At 42.0% G+C, this 10,946-nt stretch overlaps 1 protein-coding gene across 4 annotated transcripts in view; it reads right to left on the reverse strand.

The window, feature by feature from the left end:
* The window catches only part of SCAF11 (SR-related CTD associated factor 11), a 66,516-nt gene extending 56,142 nt beyond the window's left edge, over window positions 1-10,374 (reverse strand). For 3 of the 4 annotated variants that reach the window (XM_050936046.1, XM_050936045.1, XM_050936044.1), the window contains exon 1: window positions 10,116-10,373. The gene's annotated coding sequence lies outside the window, so the exon portion shown is untranslated. Of the gene's footprint in view, window positions 1-10,115 lie in introns of all 4 variants that reach the window. The other variant, XM_050936048.1, reaches the window with a different exon arrangement.
* Window positions 10,375-10,946: the final 572 nt, after the last annotated feature.

Raw genomic sequence — 10,946 nt, forward strand, 5'->3', positions numbered from 1 at the left:
ACATATGGGTATAGTGCTCATTTGATGCCTATTTTAGCCAAAAACTTAAATACCACTCCAGGAATAAAGGAAAATTAATGGAACCTTGTCAACCGCCTGGAAGGATGGTATTGTGATCTCATTTTATAAGGACAAGGGACAGCGCAGTGAATGTAACAGCTACAGGTCAATCACCTTGCAGACTCCAGGAAAGGTGTGTGTACATGTTCCGTTGGCATGCAAAATGTAACAGCCATTTTGTTTCAGCTAAACTGAGGAGAGCAGAAGGATCCAAACTAATTCTTTTGCAAGACGTACGATGGAATTCAATGGTTGACTGTTTTGACCTATTTATTAAGAACTGGACTATTCTGATGACTATTTGTGAAGAAAAAAGTGACAAAATACCTGGCACTATCACAGCCAAAGTAGTCAACATCAGACTAAAAAGAAGTGTAGAAGACATGCTGAATATACTGAAGTCTATTTTCATAGCCTTGAACAAACTGCAGAAAGATTGCTGCTGTACTGCTGATGCTGTTGAAATCTGGAAAGAACTTCAAGAGACACGGACAAAAGAAATATCCACCAACAAACTTAAATTGCAGGCAGTAAAGAAGCAGATGGATCAAGTACCTACACCTCATTTTCTTGTCAATATTCTCATCTCAAAGTTCCAGGGTAGTTGCCTAACTGCTGAAGATGATGCTGCTACGACAGGAGCATCTAATAATCATTCTTCAACCATGCCAACCACAATAGATTTCAGAGCTGGAAGTGAACCATTCAAGCAAGACATGTTTGCTGATTATATTTTAAAGAAAGTCCAAACCCTGAACTGGTGGAAGTAACTAGCCAAGCATCTGGAACCAGAAATTGTTGAAGCTTTAAATCAGTGTTTGACAGTCGTAGCCTCTTCTGTAGGCACAAAATGAATTCGTCCAAATGAAGAAAATATTCTATCAAAGTTAAGAAATCTATTGGGAGTTTAAAAAGCAAGAAAACTTGTCTCTCTCTTCCTGTGTATGAATAAAAAATGAGAGGAATGAGGGAGGAGACACAGATACTCTAGTTTTAAAAGCATAAAGGGCTTAGGAGACGGTCTCATTTTCAAGAGACTTAGGCTCATAGGAACTCAAGTTCCACTCACTTTCACATAGCCATATTTGAAAATTTTCCCAGGCTGACCTGAAATAATCAATTTAACTGATTACAGTAAAACCCTCTATTTAATAAATCACTAAGTTGTAAAGGTGAAACACGTTTTGATAAGATTAGATTAAGTACCCAAAACATCTACGGTTCTTTTGTTTAGTAAAAATAAATATTATATGCTGGTTTGTGTGTTTAATTAAATTCCAGCTCCCATCCTAATGTAGTTTGCCACAGATCATAAATAAAAAATTAATTATCTAGTAAATGAGCAATATTCGCCATTTTCCAATGTACTAATAACGTACAATTACTAAAAATCTGAAAATATTAAGCCATATAATTGCTTAAATAAATGAACACTTATAGTGTGCCCTTCTAGATAGCAAAAAGATGTATCAAATCTAGTGTAAAAGCTCTATTTATCTGTAAATCAACATTTTAATGGTTATATGAGAATGCATCTTTCTGTAGAAAATAACTGACGTATAAATGGAAACTGATTTAAAAACGAGGCTTTCCACTTGGTGATTTAAATCACTCCACCCTGCCCTGAAAGAGAATATGAATTCTCCAGCAGACCATTGCTACTGATGGTTTTATAAGGACTTGACATGAGCTTTTCCTAGATGTTTCCTTCACTACATATCTTTATGGGTAATCCACAAAGAGTGGTGACAAGTGACAAATGAAGCAGGTAAAAGAAACAGACCCAGTGGTAGAAGTTTTGTGCCAAAGCCGATAAATTGCTTTGAACACTTTTCAAATTTGTATGCAGTGGTTGGGGAAAAGGCAAAGATAGTGGATTTGTCCTGGGTGCAGGCCAGACTGATTAACACAGGCTGTCTCTCATCAGTGCTGATTCAAGACTGTCCCACAGGAAATAAATTTCTTTTGTAGATTGAAACTTTCAGGTAAAGTTCTCTGCTTCTGTTGTGGCAGCGCAATGTGTAGAGACACAAATACCAAGACTCTGATGCTTCAGTTTTTGTCTGCATTGCTATCTAAGCCTCTGGAGAGGCTAGGAAAACTTTATTCCACAACATGTACTTTGGATCCATGTCCTTCCAGGGTGAAGGTGGCTCTGGGGAGTACTTAGTCCTCTACCTCCACTGTATATTTTATTTATAATGGACTATCAGACCAATGTCAATATATTTCAAGTCTTCCTTTCTAGGATAACATTGATGAGACAACTCAATACGGATGCATATTTCCTGGTCCAGTAGGTTCAGTCCTGGGTATTATTTCTGAGGGAGGATTACATTTAAAAGGCATGTTTTTAGTCAAAAAATAGCAGCAGCATTGGAGAAATAACTCCAGAGACTGAAATTTAAGTCTTCATGTTCTCCAGATAACAAATGAATATTAGTTGTTCGTGTCAATATTCATTCTATCAGTGTTTATTAATACAGTTGATAAGGTAACACTCAATTGCCTGTAGACCCCAATGTAAGGAGAAATGCAGCTACTTGAGGGCAATTCTACTTCTTAGATATTCCAGTGGATAGTACTGAGAAAAATGTTCTTCTGCCCTGAGTTCCATGCATGTGTATGGGGGATTATAGGTGGTTTTTAAAATAGGAGACACGGGTTGCAGTGTTACAAAAACAAAATACACTGCCTTCATCTCCTTACTGAGGGGGCTAAATAAGCATGAATTGGGATACCACACAGACATATGCACTAGTGGGTCCATGTTCCAAGCTGTGGGCCAAGAGTTGAAACTTCCACTTTCAACTCTTTTAAAGTATGCATGCATGCAACCAGGCCAGGGGAAAAGTCCTACATGGAAGAGCAAAACAACCCAAACTCCCAGTCTGTACAAATGAAAAGGATCCAACAACTGGCCAGGTAAAAACCAAGTCTTCTGACCTTCTGGAAAAAGCAGTAATGTTATCTGTTTATTAAAGTATTTTTGAGGGGTTATTCACTGAGAGGTTTAGAATCACAGAACTGGAAGGGACCTCGAGCGGTCACCTAGTCCAGTCCTCTGCACTCATGGCAGGACTAAGTATTATCTAGACCACCTCTGACAGATGTTTGTCTAACTTGCTTTTAAAAATCTCCAATGATGGAGATTCCACAACTTCCCCAGGCAATTTATTCTAGTGCTTAACCATCCTGACGGTTAGAAAGTTTTTCCTAATGTCCAACCTAAACCTCCCTTGCGGCAATTTAAGCCCATTGCTTCTTGTCCTATCCTCAGAGGTTAAGAACAATTTTTCTACCTGCTCCTTGTAACAACTTTTTATGTAAGTGAAAATTTATGTCCCCTTTGTCTCATTTTTTCCAGACAGAACAAACCCAATTTTTTCAATCTTCCCTCATAGATCATGTTTTCTAGACCTTTAATAATTTTTGTTGCTCTTCTCTGGATTTTCTCCAATTTGTCCACATCTTTCCTGAAATGTGGCACCCAGAACTGGACACAGTACTCTAGTTGAGGCCTAATCAGCATGGAGTAGAGCAGAACGACGACTTCTCATGTCTTGCTTACAACACTCCTGCTAATACATCTCAGAATGATGTTTGCTTTTTTTGCAACAGTGTTATACTGTTGACTCCTATTTAGCTTGTGGTCCACTACGATCCCCAGAACCCTTTTTGCAGTACTCCCTCCTAGACAGTCATTTCCCATTTTGTACGTGTGCAACTGACTGTTCCTTCCTAAGTGGAGTACTTTGCATTTGTCCTTATTGAATTTCATCCTATTTACTTCAGACCATTTCTCCAGTTTGTCCAGATCATTTTGAATTATAATCCTGTAACCTCTCCCCCTGTGGTACCGTCCACAAACTTTATAAGTACTCTTTAGGCAAGGGGTTCTCAACCTTTTTCTTTTTTAAATCCCCCCCCCACACACACACACACCCCCAACAAGCTATTAAAATTTCACAGCCCACCTCTGCTACAACAACTGTTTTTCTGCATATAAAAGCCAGGGCCAGCATTATGGGATAGCAAGCAGGGCAACTGCCTGGGGCCCCAATGAAGCTAAATTGCTCAGGCTTCAGCTCCAGGTGGCAGGGCTCGGGGTGGCAGGGCTTCAGCTTTCTGCCTTGGACCCCACTCAGTCTAATGCTGGCCCTGCTTGGTAGACCCCCTGAAACCTGCTCGTGGTCCCCAGGGGGCCTCAAACCACTTGTTGAGAACTGCTACTCTATGCCATTATCTAAATCATTGATGAAGATATTCAACAGAACCGGACCCAGAATTGATCCCTGCAGGACCCCCCTCATTATGCCCTTCCAGAATGACTGTGAACCACTGATAACTATTCTGTGGGAACAGTTTTCCAACCAGTTATGCACCCACCTTACAGCAACTCCATCTAGGGGGATTTTAAGGGAGATTGATTAGGATTAGCAGTCAGAAGTAATGTTTTTATTATAAGAGCGCTTAGTCACTGTAAGTATGTGTACTGTATCATGTAAAACATACCATTTCCCACCATGAAAATTAGCCTGCACTTAAATAATGGGTGCATCAACTAACCCGTGGGTCCAATATGCCTGATACTGAAAATGGACCAATTTCCCAAGTAACGTGAACGAAATTTATCCTATACACTTCCCAAAGCACAGCCCAACTAAATGAACAGAACTAGTGAAGGAATTCCAAAAACAAGTTCCAAAACCAAAAGAAATCAGGCAAAACTGTCAAAAAATAATCAGAAGAAACATCAATAAGCCTTGATACACAGCATAACAGTTTCCATGGCTCCACTTGCTGGTAATGAAAAGTAATTGATCACTGAATTTACTATAGGCCACTGAAAATACAGATAGTGAAAATTCTTTTAAGGTCTCTCCCATGATTTCTTCTATGCTTAATGGCATCTGCCGTGTTCTGTAAAAAAATATATATGCATTGTTAATTACAAACTTTTTTTGGTTTTGTCTTTATGGTTGTGAAATAAGTTTCCAAACGTGAACCAATTCAGTGCTGTCTTCCCAAGTCTGCAAGAAAACTCTTGTGTACACTTAAATATTATGTCAACATGGAGCAGGGATGTGAAAAAAAACCACACCCCATAGCCCTCTAGCTGAACGAACACCCAGTGTGAATGCAACTATGTTGATGGAAGAATGCACCCACTGATCTAGCTACCATTGCTTGGGTACATGGTATTCCTATACCCTGGGAGCTGCCCAAGCAGTGGCTGCTCCGGCCACTCACCAACCACTGACCTGGGCTGCCCAGAATCCGTGACAGGCACAGAGCCCTACACACAACACAGAGAGATCCATACACGGCCACAATGGTAAATAGGTTGAGAACCGCTGAAATACACTAATAAGAAACCCAGTGGACATGGCCCAAGTGCATCTACCACACTTTCTGCAAAGCTATTGCACTCCCTCCCATCCTCAGAGAAAATGAAACCTCTCTTGAGGGAGGATTAAAAAAAACAAACACAAGACTGAGTGAAATAGAGCTTATTTTATTTAAAATTACACATCAAATTAATTGTTGGATAAATTATCTTTAAATATTTTCATACACGTGGAATGATTTCTTTAAAAATTCCAGTCTTCTCAAAATTTCCCATAGAATACTGAAGGTGAATTCTTCATAATGTATAATTTTCCATGTACCTCCAGACATCCTTGTAACAACTAAATATGGTGGTCTGTAACCAGACATATCCTGAGCAGAAATTACTTACTGCCTTTCTAAAACAAATGAATAGAAGTCTATACTCAAAATGTATTGGTCTAAAAACACAATGAATATGAAGTCACATTTCTGATGCACACAAGTACCATGATAACCACTGCCCTATAAACGCAGATTGTGAAGACACCATATAAATATTAGATTAACATTAATCTAACAAGTTTCAATGTTTAGTTTTAGACTAACGGGATACACTCCTAATACATTGTGCCTGAAAATGTTCAAGTAGTAAATAAAATGACAGTCCTGAGAACATTTGAAAAGTTTCTGAAGAAGTTTTGAATGAACTGGCTCTCAGTCTTAAAGATACCTCACAAAAGAAGAAAAATGGATGACTATGTTTACTTCTTTATAATGTCTAAAGGGTTTTGTTTCTTACTTTTAAGACCACTTGGGAGTAGGGATTTAGGGGAATGTTCTGTTTTAACACATACATACACAGGAAATTCAGATCTTGTCATCCTATTTTTTTCCTGGAAGACTATGTAGATCCGGATAACTTTTAAGATAACATTACAAGTACCAAATGAGTGAAACCTGAGCCGCTGAAAAGGGAAGAACTTTTATTCAGGCTCTTTAAAAAAAAATTGTGATGTGTATTAACAAAAACAAACAACTGAGAAGAAAGATATCTTTGCTAAAGATTTAACACTATGACCTCTTTAAGTAAAAGACTGTGGAAGCTCCCAATCCACTTCCAGGGTCTCCTCCAAGGAGACGATCAGTAAAAAAAAAAAAAAGAAAGACAAAACTTGTTTCATGGTATTTCAAAGGTAAAAGACAAGTGGAAAAAGAATTTGAAAAATATTTTTCAAGGCTTCTTTATACTTCATAAAGCAACCAAAGAGGGCACAAACTAACTTTTGCATTTTTAGGCTTCCAAATATAACTTCACAAGAATTAGTACAAGATGAGTTAGAAAACTTCATATCCCTACAAAATAAAATTCAAGTATATTTTAGTTAGTGATATTAATTTGTCATTTCATCTCAAGATCCTGATATTTTAATTAATGTTGCCAAGGTTATTACTTAGATATGAAGGGCTGGGCAGGTAAGAATTTACTCCACTCTTCGTCCTGACAGTAAGCTTGAACTCTTTTAGTGTATGTCTGTAATATAGCAGCATAGCCACAGCACTGCAGCAATAGCATAGACATTTCGTACATCGATGGGAGGGATTTTTCTGTTGACACAGGTAATCCACCTCTTCAGCCGACCTAGTTGCATCTACAAAGGCACTGGCAGTGAGGGGGAAAAAGTATGGCAGTCTGTCTAGGTCTGACAGGGTGTGAAATTTCTCACAACTGTGAGCTATGCAGTTAAGATGACCTAAGTTTTAGGTGTAGGCATCAAACAGTACCACTTTGATAAAGGTTTGTCTACACTACTGCTTAAGTCGAGGCAAGTTATATTGCTCGGAGTGTGAAAAAGCCACTTCCCGAGTGACATAAGTTTCATCCACTTAAAGCAGTACCTACACCATGCTATGTTGGTGGGAAATGCTCTCCTGCCTACAAAGCTTCCCCCTCTCATTTGTCCTGTTGGCATAGCAAGTCTTCGAGAGATACGCTAGAGCGGTGCAGCTGCACTGATGTGGCCCGGTAGTATATGTTTGCCCTAAGTTAGGTGTCTTTCCCTTAAAAGCTAAATCCCCTTAAGAAAAAGTTGTGTTAAAAGCCAAATGGATTAATGATCCCATGAATGATGCTGTGGTTGTGCAAAAAATAAAGGAGTTAGTCCCCTGGGCTCTTTTTAGACTTACTGAATATCAACTCACTGGTATAAAAGTCCTAAAAAGTTATAAAACTGATGAGAGAACCTTTAAATAAAGTTCTGTTGACTTTATATAATTTTTATCTATCTTTAAAGTGAAACTGCGTAGAATATCACGGACACAATTCTGTAGTCAAATCAGATAATTAGAAGATAAAAAAATACAATAATGCTATCTTATATTTAGGCGTTTACACAAAAAAGTTAGGAAATATGTAAGTTCTAGTTCCTTACAGGAACCACATTTAAGCTACTTATACACGTGATATAGTTTCATTTCATGTTGCATATGCATTACACCAACAATAATGGATTATAAATTTATTTACATATGCAATTATATACATGTAATTGGTTATTTCAGTGTGCAGATAACCAAGTATATGTATAAGCTAACAAAACAATACTCCCAAGCGCTGCAGCTGAATCTGTGAGGATGTATATACAGGATCAGGGCTTTCATTACTAGTAAGAAAAGAGCCATACCATGTATGAGAGTTACACTAATTCTCTTCTCTGGCAAAAACACCAAGGAGTCCTTGTGGCACCCCTTGTTGTTTTTGCTGATTCAGACTAACATAGCTACCCTTCTGAAATCTCTCTTCTCTGGAGAATTCACTCCTCACTGAGTACTACACATACAAGGATGAACTTCTAAAATGAAAAAGTTAAAAGAAAAAAAAGTTTCTAAAATTTGTTATTTTTAAATGGTAAAAATCCCAAAGTGATAAGAGCCCAAAGGCTAATCTTTTCAGAAAGTCCCAAGAACCTAGAAAACAGCATAATATAAGTATTTTTCAACTTCAACTGTAAAGTAACTACTGGACTGCTATACCTGATATCAAAGTTTGCACTGTGCTAAATTCCACTTAAAATTTCAGCTGAATCTTTAAATTTTAACTTAAATATAAAGTTTTATTGCTGCAATTAAGAATCTTATATTTAGCATAAAGCTTTAAAAAAAAAAGTCAAGTTGCACTGGACCCTCCATCCCAGATAATTCTTAGAAAGTAAACTCTTTGGGGGTAGGTGCTGTCATATATATCATATCTGTACAACGACACCCAGCCTTTGGGCACTATTGTAATATAAATATTAATGACAATCTATATAAAGCACAAAAACCTGTATTCCAATAAGTAGTGAAGCAGTACAGAAAATAAATTCACAAACTATGTCTATTTATATTTTAAAAGAAGCTTCCTTACCAATTACATTAACACCACAAAAGATTAACAAACACAAAAGAGTTACCTTGCTTTTCACTATTTACTTTCTGTATTTCGCTCTTCTTGGATATTTAGTTTCACAGCACTTGTAGTACAAACACTGCAGATTTTAAAGTCTCTGAAAATTACTCTCAATTCTAAATAAGTAGTGCTGTTACTTTTATTAATATGCGGGAATGTGAAATAGATATATATGTACATTTAAACCTGGGGCCTTTTCTGTCCAACAACATTCTTTTAATAGATATCAAGCAAAAAAAATAAAATATAGGACACTGGCTGACCACCACTACACTCCCTCCAAAATTCAAGAAGTCTCACTGATTTAAGGGTCAAATTTTCCTCACTACCATTTTTCCCCCAGTGTAATTCCAATAACAAATTACTCCTGATTTACTCCAGCATAAAGGCAATCAGACCTAGGCTAAAGCCCAAATCCCTCCCTTTAATTTTACTACAGTTTCAGGTTTTAATCTAATTCTTAGTGCCTGAATGCAATGTGCTGACATGGTGATGCCAATACAGAAAGCTTGTAGCCACACAGTCTATTACAAAAGTGGTCTAAGTAAGATTTTGACCGACCCGAACGGGAGCAACTTTTAGCTCATGGCACGGGACTGCTGTACACAAGCATTTTAACAAGCTTTGGTCCGTGCCTATCTCGATTACGTATAGTAGAGATTTGTTTTGGTGGTTTGGTTTTGTGTAACAAAAGCTTTCCCCGGATGCTGGCGGAGCGGGGAGTGGGGACGACGACGAGAAGAAGTGCTCAGGGGCAGGCTCAGAGGCCGGCGCTGGCCCGGGGACTTGGGAGCTCAGTTATTCCAGCCGCTGGTTCCCTTTGTTTTCCCTCTTGCCCCGGGCAGATGCGCAGCCAGCCGGCAAGGGCCCAAGCAGCGCAGCGCGCCCGAGCCCAGCGCCTGCGGGGCAACGGCCTGTCACGTTTGGGTTTAAACCCTCGATCCGATCGTCTCGCGTCAGTGTCCTCGCACGGGGCTAAGCACCAAATCCCGCCTGCGGCCCCGGCGAGGGGGAAGCAGAGACCGCAACTCTCCGGTGGGCTCCAAGCTGAGGTGAAGGCCCCGCGGAGCCAAGTTGCCGGCTCCGACACGGGACTGGGGAGTCGCCCCGCAGCCCCACCGGGAGGCCTGGCTCAAACTACTTTCACTTGTAACATAGGAGCTGCCGAGAGTCCCCCCCGCCTGCTCCCCAGGAAACGCGACACGGCCCAAGCGCTCCCCAGAGGGACCCCAAGAGGCCCCCAGCGCCTCCTCGGGCTGCCGCCCCCTGGGCGTACCTGGCGCCAAGGATCGGAGGCTCCGGCCGTAGAGGCCCCGCGTCCCCACAGGGCTCGGTCACTGCCGCGCTGCCAGCTTCCCCAACATGGAGGCTCCGCCTCGGGCTTCCGGGAGCCGCCGCCGCGGTCGCTTCTCCGCGGCTGAAGCCCGAAAAGCGTCCCCGGCCTAAAGGCTCCGCGGGGGGAGGAGCGGGCTCCAAGCGCGCTGCGCCACCGCCGCCCGCTCCGCTCCGCTCGCTCCTCAGCGGCTCCCCGGCCACATGTCAATGCGCGGCAGCGACTGCGCAGCACCCACGGAAGCCGCGCGGCGGCGCTGCCCAACCGCCTTTTGCGACAGAGGAACAGCGTGGCGGCGGGCGGCGCAACCTGACAACGGGACGCCTCTAACCCGGCCCGCGCGCGCCGCCTACAAGGGCATTCTGGGAAAGGTCCTCCGGCTCCGAGCTCCGGAGGGCGGGGGGGATCAGACACCGCCGCGATAGGAGGGCGCGAGCAGAGGAGCGAGGCCAATGGGCTGGGCTGAAACCTCCGGTGGGGGCGCGGGCCGCTGCGCGTGGTGCCGAGCTGCGGGGGCATGTAGGGGCTGCAGTGATGCCGCTGGCAGCAGTGGCGGGAGGCGCGTGCTCGCCTCGTGCAGAACGTGGTCTGCTCCCTGCTGCACCCAGCGCTGCGGGGTTGATGGCAACAGGTGCCCCCAGTGGAGCGGGGCGTTTCCCCCTTTGCCGTGGGCGCTGCTGACGGGGGCCCCGCAGCTGGTTCCATAGGGGCGCACAAACCGGCTGAGCGGCATGTGCAGGGCGGGCGGCCTCGCCTAGGGCGTTCAGGAGCCCG

Source organism: Gopherus flavomarginatus, chromosome 1, assembly GCF_025201925.1.
Source record: "Gopherus flavomarginatus isolate rGopFla2 chromosome 1, rGopFla2.mat.asm, whole genome shotgun sequence".
Taxonomy (NCBI): Eukaryota; Metazoa; Chordata; order Testudines; family Testudinidae; genus Gopherus; species Gopherus flavomarginatus.